Genomic DNA, 17547 nt, shown 5'->3' on the forward strand with positions numbered 1-17547 from the left:
CTAGCTTACATTTCTGCAGAATTAGACTATATGAAGTTATTTCGAATATTATTTTAATTTTATTTGTTATTTTTACAGAAATGTGTATTTTTCAGGCAATGATTGTTCATCTCCAGTCCTTTGTGGCAGTGAAATGGAAACATTGTATTGTCACGAGTGTATGAATACAAAATGTTCCCACTTTCCAAGTTTAATATTTTTAGATATCTACCAAAAATAGGTAGATTTTAGTTTCAATTCATATTTTTTAAAAAAACAAAAGCCTTCGATTTCTATTTGTTTTCTCCTTTTTGTGCTATTATAATTGATAGGTGCATTAAAAAATCGATAAAAGGAAATTACTAATTTGTAAAGTAATATTGGTGCAGCGATGTTTAGCAAACCTAGCTTATACAAATGATTCATTCGATTTGTGTACTTTGTTAAAATATGTAATGTATTATGTTCGTACCAAAATTAAGATTTGTTTGTTTTTGTCATCAAGTGCGGACTGTTGTGTGGTAATTTGAAACAGAACATAGAGGCCGTGTCTAACATATGTATGAGCGTAGCGTCTCTGAACAAATGATTTTAATGATTGGGAGTTTATATGAAAAGATTTTCGTTCGTCGTTTTATTTATTTCTTTATTCAAATGAAAATTGTTATGTTGTCTTGGCCTTGGCAAGATTGCATCCTAACTCAACGCAGAAGATGTTGCCAATTTTCGAATGTCACCCTAATTTCGTCTGTTTAAACAAAGCCTGAGTTATCCATCTTTTTCAAAAACTATTGTGATGTGAGTTACAACTGCTACTGAAGCAATATTATTACTATGTTTAATCACGATTTTTCTTCTCGGAAATGCGTCCCTTTCGTCTTTGTGTAATTCAGGTATTCAATATTAAATGAGTGACACATAGCTGCAGGTCATTTAATGTCAGCCAATGACCGTTTCCCTGAGTCAGGTAGAAAACAATGCATCTGCTATTTTGGAGTTCGTTTTTGTGCCTGTTTTTACGGCACTGCATGAATGGACACAAGATAGCCTGCAATGGACACCTTTTACGATATGTACATCCTCATGTGGGGGAAGAGAGCGACGAAAGTGATGGAAAGAGGAAAGGAAGAGAAGAAAATACATGCCCAAATATGGAAATACGGGTCTGAATAACACACATAAGGACAGATATACTTCCTAGATAGAAAAATAACGTAGTTCAAAAAGTGACGAGGCCACTGTTTCGATAAAAGTGATGTGGCCACTGTTTATATAAACGTTACTGTGTCAAATATATAATAAGTAATAGTATTAATAAAGATGATGGAAAACAATTTTAAACTACATGCAAACATACAAAATTGCCTTTGTTACAATTTCTTGATGAAAATTCAGGTCATAACATTTACGCTTACATATAAACAGGAAAGACAATCGTTGATATAGTGTTGGTTACTCAAATCATAATTTAGCTATATTTTAAGTGCTCATATGTTGCGATGTGTTTCTTTTAATAACGCTAATGGTGTACGTGTACCTAAATGATAAAATGTACAAAGCAAATCTGAATGGCTAAAGTCTCTGTCCTTGTTAGTGAATCTGAAGAATATTGCATATATCTTGTCATTCTTTTATATGTATAAAAAACGTGGTATTCACTATATTTGTAAAGCCGTCTATTTAGTTTTTTTTTTTTTTTCTCTTCCGATCTATTTAATTTTGATGAAAGCGTATAACGAACACTGGGTTATCCATTAATAAACTAATAATCGATCTTCCTCTTGTTGCTAAACACAAAATAGATACAACATATTTGTTCAGCATTACACACCTGATTTGAATCCTGCTAGATCTTCTTGATATCAGATTCAATAAATAATTAGGTAGAAAACCGCTTCCGAAGGCAGCGAAGCAAGCAAATGATAATATAACTTCCCATTCCGCACTGGAAACAAAATATGGAGAGAAATAACCACACTTATTACCTGCCTATCCATTTATACTGCATAGCCATATATCCGTTGCCAAAACGTTTTTACGCATTGGCGTTCTACATTTAGCACAATTTTGTCGTACGCGCGCGTACATATATCTATGGAGGATATGTGTTTGAGGCAATTATGGGATGAGAGTATGCTTAGTATCAATCATCGCATTCTTTGTTGTAGATTAGCTGCTGCTGTTTTCGTATTAGGATGAATAGTTTTCAGTTCTTGGACAAGAAGAATGTTATTAAACTAATTGTGAAATCACATAATATGGGTTATTATTAAACAAGATTTTATATGATTATTTAAACGGAAGAGAATCGAGCAGAAAACTCGCCAACGAAGCTAGGAAAACAAAACTAGTAGGAGTAGAAAAGTGTAGCAAAGAGCGTCACTGTCCAGCCCAAACTGACAAGATTAAGATCTTCTACTCTGTATTAGCATATCTAATTGTAACCCGTCAACGCGTGATCATTTCTAGGATGTTGTTGGTAAGTGAATATCAATTATGAGGCCTAATACTTAATTGTATTACATGACGGATTATTTTCCTGCGTGCAGACCCAACCTATTTGGTAATAAAGCAGCCTTCATTACCATGTGTATTGTCACTGCACACTGCTATAACCCAGGACGATCGGTAGTCATCGTAATTACATACGCATAACTTTTTTTCCTGTGAAGGGTTGCACTTGCATACATTTTAGCATTCGTTATAAAAATAGTTACAATTTGCAATTGATCATAATGGAGGTTATTACACAGATTTGTCTGCGATGTTGTTTGCATGTAAGGTCATTGTTTTATACGGATTTACAGTTTTCTATATCTCATACATATATGATTCTTAGTGACAATATATATATATTTCCAAATAAAATAGCAAATGTTGTCAAAACCTATTTTGTAATCAAAACCACAATGGAGACAGATTATATATGTTAATGAACGGAGTAGAATGAAGTAACCAATTCGAGTACAATATAGATTATATTTTATCAAATGGAGCCCTAAAACCGTGTTACTGCGCTTGGTTCCGTTACTGATGAGAATATATTTTATTTCATAAATAACTGCAACAAAATTCGAACAAAATAATACCTTGTATGTTTTCCCTTACTTACAAATCAGCAAAATATATTTCTAATTGTTCCTACATCATGTGTTGAAAGTGTACATCCAATGGTAAAGTATTTAAGATACACTATAAGGACTGGAAAGAAAAAACGGCGGGTTTTCCTTGACAGTTTACTTTTCAAAATCAAGTGCAGCTTCAGAAAAAGAAACACTTAGAATAGATGTTTGGAATTTAGCACTCTTTCCTTTCTTTCCTTTTCTATTTGATTATAGTATTCAAAGAAATCTCTGCTTGTCCCAAGACATGATATATTCCTTATCAGATTGTATTGGGTATAAACTGTATCCAGGAAGCATAATCACCATTTCCGACTGAATCGAATCCCAGCCTCAGCATGGGTTTCACCCTCCTCTGATTTCACCTTTCCATATCCAGAAACACCGCTTTTCCCAAATGGGACCTCTTTAGTAATACATGAACTTTCTGCAGATTTGGTGTCTGCCGCTGACGATGAGGAAGTTCCTCCGTTGCCACAATCCTTACTTGCCATGACCGTATAGGCTGAAATTTTTGCCAAATAAAATATGATTTACGCATGTCTATGCAATAACAATTTTATTTTTTAAATAACGGACGTCCAATGGTCCAATACTAAATATACATGCATATATATGTTCATTAACTGTATTGAATGCCCTTCATTTCATGGAAGCAACATTCCTTTAAAGATAATTAAACAATATCCATATTTACTGACCTGGATTGTCAAGTTTATTTCGAAAGATGACTTTGAAATTATTTGATGGGTAATCGTTTTATTGATATTTTCCACACAACGTGGGTTATATTAGTTCAAATAAATAGTCTCAAAAATAATTTAAGCGGAAATAACTGAAGGTTTTGCCGATATTTTTAGACCTTTATGAAGAAAGAAAAAACTTGCATCACAATATGTCAAACACCACTTGATGTTTGTATACACGAATCGTAGATGAATTGATTCGAGGTCCATGTTACTGTTAAATATTTCCATATTTTCAATTTTATTTTTGTTAGTGGACCTCTTATAGTCTGTAGAGTTTTACAAACATAACTGCAGTTTATTGCTTCATGGAACATTTCAGTTCTTGGGGCCCTAATTCAGATAACTGTCAAACGCATCAGTGTTAGCATGCTACCTGAATTGACCAAAGTCTTGCGATCTGTTGCGAGGAACACAAATATATGGACCTTTAAAATAAGACACTTTATATATCTCACTCCTATTAAACTTTTAATTAGGTAGTGTGTGTTTGCTGATTTGTTTACAGCCGCAGTAGGTCATTGGTTAGTGTTTTTTATTCATGACCATAAAGGGACTGGTTCGATTCCCATTAATCAATCATCCAATACTGACTAATGTTGCGTGTCCTTAGGCAAGGCACATTAGTCAACTTGTCTCGAGATGAAATGATGTTTACAGTTGTGCTGTACTGCTAAACACAAATCCAAACCAAGCGGTATTATAGTTTTACTTAAATATCACGCAGAAAAATACTTTCATTGTTCCATGGGGGGGGGGGGTAGAAAAGGATGTGTACAGGATTATTTCTACTTCAGGACACAGCAATATGATACCTTATCAAGTCACCTGGACTTTGACAATATCATCAACAATATTGTGTTTCATTTTATTTTTGCTTTGGTGCCAAGTTCTTTCTCAGTTTTCAGCAATTATTGTTATTCAGTCATTAAACATGATATGAGTTCAAGACGTTGTGACGAATACAAATTTGTGAGTAGTATACCGTCAGTACAGAAGTGGTTCTCTGTGACCTTTATTTTATGTTTATTTCGTTTTTATTTCAGTTTACAGACAAATGTTGTTGTAGTTGTTGTAGGGTTTAACGCCATTTTTCAGCACAAGATAGGCTATACATGGCGGCCAGTATAATTGGTGAAGGAAGAACCCTGGAAAACCCCGGGAAGAACCACCGACCCACGAGAAGCTACTGGCAGGCTTTCTCACGTACCCACGCTAGCCGAGCCTGAGAATCGAACTCACGCAGACAGAGGTGAGATGGCAGTGATCCGTAACGGTGAGCGCTTTAGACCACTCGGCCACTCGGGGCCCTACAGACAAATGAGTTTCCAGGATATTGAGCGCGGTAGAGCTATGCACATTGGCTGCCAGCACCATTGACAATTCATCCACTTAGAAGTACTTATCTTGGTGAAGGTAAAGGCGACACGTTTATCATCAATAATATGAAACATATTATTGAGTTTACCTCAGTTATTCGCGGTGCTTTATTAAAATTTACATGCTTATCTCTGACTTCTTAAACAAATAATATCTAGGAGAAATGAGAAGTATACACATTCCTAATCGAAATTGTCTTGTCTGTTTCATTATATGTATGTATGTATGTATGTATGTATGTATGTATGTATGTATGTATGTTCTATGCTGATTTACTTGCACAATATCTCCTTTATAATATTTGCAGAAATGCTGATTCGATTATTTGTTTTGTACAGAGGGTATAAATTTCTAACAGGCTGTGTTGGCTTTTCTCAGATTGAATTTCTTTTTTTGTATTTGCGTGCAAGTCACCATAATACTGTACGTAATGTGCAAATACGTTCAGTGACCTGATCCAGAAAGACAACTGACGCATTATACAAATTATTTAGAGATGTTTCAAATATCTGACACTAATTACAGAAAGAGACGTTCACCAAATAATTACTCTCATAACTTTTCCGTATAAATAATAGCCTCAAGGGAGCCCTGGGTGGAAATGCAATTTAACTTGTGTCTACTTGTTTGCAGTTTGCAGCATATAACTGTCCTTTTTATCGTACAAGTTTCTGGTTTAATTTGTGTACACATAAACATTATCAACAGGATATTTATAATATCCGCAGTCTATGACCATGATGCAGTTTTCACAGTCCAACTCTTTAGTATATGCCTTTATCACTCTATTTTTTCACATTGCGACTCAGTGGTCAGCGTGTCATGCTCATAATCTTGGGAGAGAGTTTGCCGTGTGTTGATGTACCATTAAACACCAATAACTAAATATATTCGTGCTGTATTTTCTGAAATATTGCCAGTAAGTCATGTCCAGGGATCACTTTAGATACAATTACTTACTGCCTTACATCACATCTTAACGAACAGTCTTGAATAATGAGCTTACTGAAGAATTACATATCACACGTGATCATAATACTGACTCGATTGACAAGGACAATACTATTCAGCGAGAGAAAGAATATAATTAGGTATCGTAAGAAGTACATTTAGTCACCGACTAAAACATGTATAATATGACCGTGTCCTTTAAACAAAATAGTAACGCCAATAACTGCAACCTTCCACCTTTTTAGCCCACCCAAGGAGGGAAAAATATCAACTCTTTGCTGGTACTGACCTAAATTAACTTTTTCAAAAATACTTCTGACATAGTCACCAAACATATGATTTTTCGTCTGTGACCCATTTCATTTGTGATATGTTATGTTACATCGACTTACTTTCTCTAAAACCGTTTACAATCATATATATATATATATATATATATATATATATATATATATATATATATATATATATATATATGGCAGAATAAGTCAGATATATTTGATATATTTCCGCGAATTCTTCGAATCTGCTAACATACCTAATTAAAATTGATTCCTCCATAATCATAGGAATTATACAATAAATGTTATATATAATTTGCTGTGCTATTATGGCCCCCCGCTCCAAAAATAAGTTTACTACCGTTATAAATAAAGAGATAAATCCACAAATGTGTATCTGTCATAGGTTTATATTGCCTTACCTCTTTCTTCTCGCACATTTTCTAATTCTCCTTTGTGATTATATATATATATATATATATATATATATATATATATATATATATATATATATATATATATATATGTGTGTGTGTGTGTGTGTGTGTGTGTGTGAATTATTCTGATTCAGTTAAATGCCTTAGCCAGCTCAAAAAGAAGTTAACCACTTAAAAATAAAGTATAGTATTTTCAATGTAAATTCACACCCATGTATGATATTAGTTATTTAGGAATACTTGTGAGCTTTTAATAACATATGAGTATTATCTTTTTTTACCTTAAACATTTGTTTGCGAAAGTTAAATCCCAGTGCACCAACCCGGGCATATCTGCGTGTTTCTAGGAGAGTAACAACTGGAACAATAATACAGTTTAAACTAACACCAAGATTGATAATAATATAAATAATTATAAAACTTTATGTAGTAAAATTTCGAAGAACAGCTGACTGAAGGAGTAGATAAGAGTGAATTTATGTTACCGTGAAATAGACGAACAACAGGTATCATTAGTAAATCAATAAAAGCCTTACCTTACAACTGTTTAGGTGGCGAATATGTATCAAGTTGTTACAAGCCGCTTGACAAACCAGAATGCAACTTACCTGTGGAAGAGAAGCGTGTGTTTTATACACCACAATTTGTCACGTGATAATGCAAAGATCAGTATTATAAACAATTTCTGGCAGGAGTTCGTTCTTTCGTTGACTTTGTTTTCTACTGGGCGGCAAGCATGTTGTTTGTTGCTGGTAGTACTGAATAAGGTTTGAGACTTATTTTTTTAAAAGTTCTAATTTTTTTTTTTCATTTTCTTAGGCAAAGCACAGATAATACTGGAAAATGATCGAACAAAGGCCACCAATATAAAGCTTATGATAGTGATAGAATATTTTCAATACTGAAAATAGTTTATTATAAGCAGCAGGGGGCCAACAGACATAAGGGTAGCCAGACATAGGTGAAAAAATGACGCAAAAAACATGGAATCGTTGGAATGACCAACGCATGGTAACATAAACTACATGTGACACATTGTGATGTTTTTATGTACTATAAAATATGATCATTTTTATTTGATTTTCACTGACAATATGAACAAATCATTACCAAAGAGTCGGCCGGATCAAGTGAAAATGAAGCAAAAGAAAATTTCCAAGGCTCCATTTTCGTGACCAATCGTTGTAAAAAAAACAGGTTGTTCTCCTAGTTGTTCAATTTCGTGACCTCGTTGATGATTTTTGTGAAACTGACAAGGTTTATTTTTTGGGCCCTACATGACCAAATGTTGTCTGAAAACAAAACAGAATGATTGACAAGTTTTCTTGGTAACTGCGATAAAATACGTGAATTGTATTTTCTCATTGAATTTTCTTTTATGTAGCTGAATTAGTAGTACCATCTGCTACACTATGTATTGAATTTTACTAAATATCAAATTATTTGTTTACAAAATATACTGATTGAAGCCACTGTGGAATCAGAACAAGAGAAAAAGAAATTGCGAATTACGTAAATTTATACGAGACTTCCACAGCCACCATACTGTAATCTGACCTTAAACATAGCAACAGGAAGTGCCTGCGACCAGGTTGAACGGTATTGGATATCTGTTGAATCTTGGGTACTTATATTTTTTCCATTATAATTGTTGTAGTTTTCATTTACCATTGTAATTGAAATAGTTTCCACTGGTCGATTCGCCTTAACCACTCGGCCACCGTATTCTTACAAATATATAGCTGAAATTAAATATATAGCTATACTAATATCAATATCAATACTTATTAAACAGCCAGGCAGACATTAAACGTGCACACGCATTTAGACCGTATAATTTATTTATCAAGTATTCTAGGATATGACATTTTATGTTTAATGTCACAGGTACAGATTTCTATATAGAGTGTGTTGTGAAATATACAATTATCGATTTTTGCCTGAATTGAAAATCTCAGCGAGATATTAATAACGCATATGTATATTTAGCGCAGTCAAACAAGTGATCGGGTGTGGAAAACCCTAGGTGTTATTATTAGCGGATAGGTATATTTAGCACAGTCAACTACGTGATGTGGCCACTGCTAAACTGTGAGTAGAATTGAGATTCCGACAATCCGGCAGTTTGTTGTGGTGAAGTAAATTACGTTGCATATATCTGCTGACTTAGTGATCTGTAATTAAATCGTTGTTGTATAATAATAATAATAATAATAATAATAAGTGATTCTTCGCTGACTATTGAATCTCCTATGGCAGAATTAGCTCGACAACGACTAGATGCAACTGATACATATATCCCTGTCCGTGATTCTGTCAAACAGCAGCTGCAACAACGCCATGATGGTCATATGGAATTTACAGAGGGTACAGGACAGTTATTTAAACCAGTAACAAAAGCCACTAAAGGTATTCTTGCATCAACAGAATAAACCGCTGAATCAACCGAAAAAATAGCAAAGTGAACTAGCAAAACCAAAACATTTTCCGAGTGTTTCCAGCTGAAATAGCTGCTGCTCAAACAAATACAAAAACCTATAAAGGATATCGAATTGTTATCTTATGAGCTTAATGATACAGAAGATCATGTTTCACCAGAACCAGAGATTGTTCATCTACCTTCAAAAGGTATAATTAATTTGGTAGATAAAGTTACTGAGGATGGTGTTCCCGCTAATAGGGAGAAAGATCGAATATTTAATTTTGTCGCGCTTGGATGGGAAGAAAGAAAAATTATATAAAACCTAAACATTTTAAAACTTTAAGTCATGAAAGATGGCATAAATATTTATATCGTATTTTGCCAATACTAATCAGGTCAGAGACATTGATGAAGATTGTGAACTTTTCAGTAGGTCAGAAGATACGTATGCTAGACAAATGCAACTGAAAATGGGGATCAAACATAAAGGATTGGAGCGTCAACTTTAAAAAGTTTAAAAAGAAGGAAAATCAGGAAAAAACTAGGTCTAAAACAACGACGGAACAAACAAGCTGATTAACATACCCACCTGGCAGCGTCCTTCAGAACCAATACCAGATCCAAATGATGAACCACATGAACGAGCAAAAGGAAGTGACCTTGCCACTCGCGATCGAGGTCGTAGAAAGCAAGATGGTAATATGATCGCTGAATCACCAGTGATTCAAGATAAACTTTGTTCCAATAACATCATCGCTGATGTTGATCGAAATTCTGATGGTGGAAACAATTTCCACGAAATTAATAATAAATAATCTGCTATTTTTGAGCGTTTATTTACCGGTGGAGTCATGGACAGCAGTGTTTATCGGTCTCTGAAATAACCTACGATTACTAAATTAAGTGATCAATTAGATCGCCGATAGATAAATGACATGATTATACAAAATGCCCAACGTTGACCTGAAAATGTCAGAGCGATACATTCACGATTACCGGTTTATTAAATAATCTACGGAGATGGACTCGGCGATATTATTCAAGGTTTGTTTAGAAGGCTAGTACCAAAAGCTATTCCGATTTCAAAACAATTAGGCACGAAAGCCACCAATGTTGTTTGTGATAAGGGTACTGGGACTGCTGATGATGTTGCTGATAAAGCATTCTCGGCGATCAGAGACAGATGATTATTACGGCGAAAACCACAGCAGAATGTGACGCATTTCAGCTCAAGCATTCCAGTAAAACTGCCCAGCACCAAAATTAAGCCAGCAAGTGCCAGCAAAATAATAAATCATGCTGCAAATGAGCGGTGGAAAGAATTAGCTGGTGGGCCATCTTTGACAAAATAAGCTGCCGACAACAGCGAAAGAATCATCACCACAAACTTAATAGCGGGTAGTGATCTGGCCCGTCGTCGTAGCTTATCAACCACTTATTGATAAGTGTTAGAACATCCGATGACTATTCAGGGTCTGCCGGTCCATTTATAATGTTCGCGAAGGACATTACCGATCATCCCGACAACATGCAGCGTCTCATAATACAACTGACACTGGCCATCACTGTCGATATTCAACCAGCTGGAATGGTACCCCGACCAGGGCTGGGTGGTACTGCGACGCTGCAGAGCACTAATCCAGAATTCAACCTGGGATTTACAGCAAGAAGATCTCGACTTAACGCTAGTGGTGGATTTTTATGTTTGATACCATTGTCACAAATCTTCGGATTCTACAGACGTGTTAGAAAAGTTATATTCGGAGCCAAGCATACAGCTGCATTGCTTAGTAAGGCCACCAACAACGATGCTACATGGCGTGCCGATTTGGTCGTAAAGTATCACTAGCACAACTAGCATTATGGATGCCAACAATGATTTCGTCGTTGTCTGTAGAACAACTATTATTATCGCTTATGAATAGTGGTGGTAAATGAATGCTTTCGTAGCTGACAATGACCATAGACACAGCTCCAGGCATAGCATGGAGCATGGACATTTTCATGGCAGATCGCATCACAGCAGGGAATTTCAGCACCACGACACATATTCGTGGCATGTCAGCGTGCCACCAGGTATAAAGAATCTTTTCAAATCCCACGGTCGTCGACATTAAGCTCGCTAAAATTGGTACACATCTCACTGACATCGCTTAAGAATCAAACAGATTCAAGATAGGGTAATTCAAATGAATCCGCACATTAACATGGTATACACAGTGGCGGCTGGATCAGCAACATTGTCCCAACAAAACAACACCATCAAACATACCGCTGAGGTCACCGAGGTGTACAGGCACTCCGTGTTCAGAGCCTTCCTTTTTAAGGTACTTACGATATATATATATGACGTCATTCTACCGATAGATTTTCCGGAACCGTCTCAGTCGTGTTAAATCAAAATACCATGGAAACATTCATACTATATCCAGAAGACATATTCTTTTTGTCCGGAATTCGTCGAGCAAATACCTTAATTGATTGCTTAGTATACGCCATAAGGAAGCCTTCACAAACCTTTCGGTATATTCAGCATGCACGTGGAAGGAGTTGCTGTAAGAAAACACAGTCAAGCACATAACAAAACCAAAAATATCGCAGACAACTATCGTCATCGACAATATTGTAAACGCGGTTTCCTCGCTGGTCGCAGGAACAACTATCTGGTATCCTCAATAATATCGCGAAAAAATATATATACATATGCCAGTAAAAAAGTGCAAGAGTACCTAGAAATAACTTTCGCAGCGACATATGCGTGCATCAATTGATCATCGATACTGTCTGTGGAGTTAAACGATAGAGTAATATCGGACAATGAATTTGCTACATTTATGGATATTTATTATCGGTATCACAAGAACACCAACACATCAACGCCAAAGTTGCCGAAGAAACATTTTGAATCCTCAGTATATATAATATGAATGCATAAGTAAACACAACTGGAACAGATCAACGCTAACACAAAGCCACCGATGACCACAATGATTTCAGCACGTCATCGCAGAGGGAATTTGATATTAGTTTTCCAACTCCGATAAAAAACCCAATGGTCGGTCACTTGAGATCGCGCCGGCACAAGTAAGACTTTATTATAGTTGGCAAAATATCAGTGAAAAATCATTTGTGGATTAAACGCTAGTAATTTTCTTGTATTCTCACACAAAACTAAGTTGCAAGGTGTCCAGCCAGTTCTTGCCTGAGAAGATACTTGTTTTCCAGCAGGATCACATCAAATCAAACAAATCAATGACGAACTTCAGCGTAGAATCCAGTCTATAACAGAAAAAGAATCAAAGATTGCTATCAAAGTACACGATTCAACTCTGATTGCCACAATTGAAATATCGATATGGGATTCTACGTAACCAAGTATGCCTTTGACATATATAAGTCGTCGATCAGAACCGTGTCGGGATGGCCGTTGGAAGTGTCAGCTTATGCTGGACTACCAGAACCAACGCTAAATTATTACTTATTAGATCAATGAATAATTATATGAAGACAGGGGTACTTAATATCCTGGATAAATATTGATGGTGCAGACTAACAGTTAGGTTTTAATCTTCTGGTGGATATCGATACTCTATGGAGATATATGAGAGTATTTGTCCTGGTTGTAGCAAAGAATTGTTTTAGGGAGGAAATATTTAATGAAGAAGAATTGTAAAGGAATTCGCGCATATCGAAGGATACTTCTAATGAAGAAGTTACCGATGAAATAGCAAAGATTATGACAATGCACAGCTCACTCTGAGTAAACTGTTTGAACAGTATGTTATTGAATATCAGAATGATAATCTTAAATAACGAATCATTGAGACAGTGCAACATCTGAACCAGGTAAAATATAACGGGGAATATGCTCAAAAATATGTGCTGTCAACAATAGCTTACTCGAAAGAAGGTGATATCACAAGATTTTACCCAAATCACAAAAACGTTGTATTGCCGTCTTTAAGATCACAGAAGAGCAACTGCCTACGTTCGAAATACCCCGGTTAAAAGACGATAAAATGCAGCGGGATCTCGATGACATGATCGACGAATTTTTTGATCTATGCGGCATGCGAAAAAATAAAAAATCACGATAATATTATCCGACATAATATCAATCCTAGGGGTGGTGGTCGCCATGTATCAAGCCGACATTGTCAATTTCACGTCGTCGATAAATGTAAATCTGGTCTGTGACTCAGTCGACGGTAGCAATACCTCGTCTGGGCAAGTATTACAGTGACAGGCCCAGCATGGATATGTTCTTTACAGCTTTTCTCCAGATGTCTCGCTGGGTCATTTGCCTCTGTCACTGCCCAGTGCCTACCAATCCTTATATTTACGATGCAATAATCTATCGCTGTCTGGAATACGTTTTTGTCTAATCGACCAAGCCGGTACTTTCTTAGACATAGGAGGTGAGGAATTAAATGTTAGCTTCCATTTGCGTGACAGGCCATAAAAGCACAGAAAGACGGTCCACTATGACATAAAACATTACGAAAAGAAAAAAAGAATAATAAAAAATAATGCATATAGATAACAAAATTAACAACATATTTGTTGTCGTTATTTATTTTGTCTTCAATTTTTTATTGTTTTTGTTTGGGCTATTTCTCCTTGGCGGATTCTGGAATTTTAGCGGCAAATTGCAAACCATCAGACACAAGTGTTTCTTTAGCTGTCTCGCACAAGCACTTACAGCCGTTTGAGTTTCGTATTGTCGCTCCAATACTGGTCGTATTATTTCAGTGACACTTGCCAATGGAACCAATTTAGTTAAATCATATTGTTCGTGTGAGCACGCAAAAGACACTTCCATTTAATGTGATAAAAGAACATGCCGACAATTACAGATGAATGTGTAAAAATGCAGCACACGAAAATATACGTTTGTGACGTTGGATCGCTTTGTGGTCAGACATGCTCGCATTCCCGGCGGTACTATTGCTAAGGCACTCGGGCAAAAACCAAGAACGCCATAAGCTAAGTATCCTGGCGAAAAAAAACACAACATTTTCCAGGATATGATTATTGTGGTCCTGGAACTCGTCTTGATATTAGACTTGACGAAAAAAATTAGCCAAAACGTATAAAGATCCAGATCTACAACAACGACATATCGTAGTTGTCAAGTCTATTCACACGCTAAATTCGATAAAGAATTAAAATATACACGAGAATCATCCGCAAATTAATTGATACGGTTGGCGATGAGATGTAAAATAGTACTAGGAGCTGCCAATTAAACACCTGCAATTAAATAATAGGATCGATTTGGTATGGTCCAATATGATATTGGAAAGATACAGCAGCAATGAAAACACTCGCTGCCACAGCAGATGTCACACGCGGTGTAGCCGCAGATTGGTTGTCACGACAGGACATATGGCAAATGTATCCTGCACATCCCAAAACGATTCAAAATGATGGTTTGATGTCAGCACACCCAAATAAGTGAATCAGGCAGATATCTTGTTTTTACTACATGACGTACATAAACGGTGCGCATAAAAAATACGCATTGACTGTCGTCGACGTTGCAAGTAGAAACAACGACGCGTAACCGTTATCTTCTAAAACAGCAGCTTAAGTTGCAGCTGCTTTGAACGAATTGATTTGCTAGGACAATTACGATAGCCAAAACTGCAAAAGGCTGATTCTGAAAAAGAATTGTCGGTGCAGTAGCGGCGCTGATGCAATAACATAACGTTAAAATCAGACGTGGACACACCGCTTTACATCGCGATCAGGCAATCGTTGAACGATTTAATTAAACACTTGCACAGCAACTCTTTGGACATCAATATGCTCATAAATTACTCAGCAGGGACAGATCTCGTGAGTGGGTTGCGAGACTGCCTCATGTGTTAGCCGTGTTAAGCAACGAGGTCACTAGTAAAAAATAACATGAAACCCATTGAGACACACTTACGAAAACACATATACCACGACGGAAGTCACACATGAATCAATCACAGCCAGGTTGGGTAGTAAAGTAGCAGTGAGTTATGTATATGAACCTGGTGTACTTGAGGGTGGAGCAGCAAGAGCAACTGATCACGTGTGGAGTGAAACAACATATAACATTTCCAGCGTGGTAAGATCTACTGGCCGTCCTGCAATCTACAGACTAGACTCATAGGCTTCTCAACGTGGATTTGTTTGTGAACAATTACAGGTACTTCCTCAAACCACCCAGTTGCCACGACGTTGGATACGCGGCAACGAAAAACACTAACAAGAGTCACTAGCTCTGACGAAAGAAACTCCTCTACGTCTGTTACATTCAAGACATGTCAAGCCGACATTTTCGCTTGTGTGGCAGAGACTAATATCGATTATATCCACGGTAAATTATTTTACTTTATTATGAAAATATTTCCACAACATTATTGTTTCAGCAGGAGCAGTCATTATTTTGTTGTTGTTTCAGCGTCATGAGGAATTCCACATTCGAATCAAACTGGCGCTGTTTTTTTTTTTTTTTTCTGTCGTCGCGAGCATAACCAGCTAATTTTTCTTCACTGCGTTGATAATTCCTGGTGACACCGTTGTCTGCCGTGGAACTTCGACCATATCATTAAGAACGAGTTTTTGTTTCGTGCCAGTTGCAGGAATGTGAAGAAGTTTATTTCACCCGCGTGTATCTGCAGAGCGGTAACCCAACGGGACTCGCTGAGTTAGAAACCTTTGTTCATGAAGATCACATAAATCACACTTTTCCTGGATGCAAATATTCGATCATTATGGCTCCGTGAGTTACAGAAATCAGACATTGTTGTCTGTAGAATTACAGTAAGCATGATTATTGAATATTATGTAGTTGTAGTCTGATTAGCGATTTTAACTGTCGTAATGTTTCATTATGTGATCGATGATCATACAACATTTCTTCGAAGTAGCCAACGTAGTGCTTAACCAGTCATGTGGGGATTCTCCAGTAAATGGCAGGGGATGCCCTGGATCGCCACACATGATATTTGCTGTGTTTTGCTTCGTTAGGTGATCAAGAAATAGTTGTAATATATGTATAGACACCGTGCATATTTCGCCTCAAATAATTATTCTCAGGATATATTTTTCTCCCATTCGTTCGGGTGACCATGCATCACCACGCCATCTAAAGAAACTATGATACGTGCTTGCTCTGAAACCACACCATCTCATCACGTTGGCAGGTCTGTGAGTAGGCGTCAACACAATCATATCTGAATTTCTAGATAATTCGATCGCACATTTTGTTGTACCAGAAATACCTGAATCATTCATTTAGACAATGTACTGTCTTGTGACAGGATCATTCACTGACGGTGATGATGAAATATGTGATACATTATCGTTGCTGCGGTATATATTAGGTACTTTAACATCAACGGGCTCAGAATGTTTACATATATGTTTGTTTTTAATTATCCACGATCCCCACTTAACACATTCCGTGCCTAATTCGATAAATGGGATAATAAAATTCATTTTACAACGACTGATATAGCAAGATTCCGTGGGGACTCTAACAGCATCATTGGGAAATCAGATGATTATCAATAAGAACTCTTTTTGAGGAGTATGACAGCATATATTATATCAAATCAGCAAATTGAGGAGAATTTCCGTCGAAGTAACTAATGATAGTTCCAATAATTTTTCCATCAAGTGTTGTTGCATTTCTTCATGACACCAACACAACTTTTTCCCTGTATTATTGATGACAAAACCTAATTCTGCTGCATCCACTTTTATAGAACGACTTGTCTTATTTAATGATGAACCCTGAGTGAATTTTCCAATAATTTTTCCACAAATATCTTTGTTGTCTTATGGTAACCAAACTTGTGTTTGTTTTTTGTACGAAATACTTGCAGGGGTTAACGTTAACGACCTTAAAATCTTAGTGTCTAACATATATCGTAATAACTATTGGAGCCCAACCACTATGATTTTTATGCAGCATTAGTTGACATTGACATTGAAATCTGGTTTATTAAAATGATGCCTGACCCAATTATTATTACCGCTGAACATTCGAATGATCCACTCTCCGCAAATGCAAGAAGATCGATGTTTTGTAGTGGCCCGTTTATTGCAACTCTAGTTATTTAATGTGTCAGATGACCGAATCGCTCAAGATAAGGATAATACTCGCCAAGTCCAAGAAAAGCAGCAAAATAAGCAGCTATATTTTCAAAAGAAATCATATCGGAGGAATAACATTTTGTGTTCCAAAGA

The 17547-nt window shown here is 36.3% G+C and overlaps 1 protein-coding gene across 2 annotated transcripts in view; it reads right to left on the reverse strand.

Annotated features, from left to right (window-relative positions):
- Window positions 1-1201: 1201 nt before the first annotated feature.
- The window catches only part of LOC149773143 (uncharacterized), a 92170-nt gene continuing 75824 nt past the window's right edge, over window positions 1202-17547 (reverse strand). For both annotated transcript variants that reach the window (XR_016417459.1, XR_016417460.1), the window contains 2 exons: window positions 7433-7504; window positions 1202-3606 (listed from right to left, as the gene is read on the reverse strand). The gene's annotated coding sequence lies outside the window, so the exon portion shown is untranslated. The remainder of the gene's footprint in view (window positions 3607-7432; window positions 7505-17547) is intronic.

The sequence above is a fragment of the Sinohyriopsis cumingii genome, unplaced genomic scaffold (assembly GCF_028554795.1).
Source record: "Sinohyriopsis cumingii isolate HCF-2022 unplaced genomic scaffold, ASM2855479v2 utg000873l, whole genome shotgun sequence".
Taxonomy (NCBI): domain Eukaryota; kingdom Metazoa; phylum Mollusca; class Bivalvia; order Unionida; family Unionidae; genus Sinohyriopsis; species Sinohyriopsis cumingii.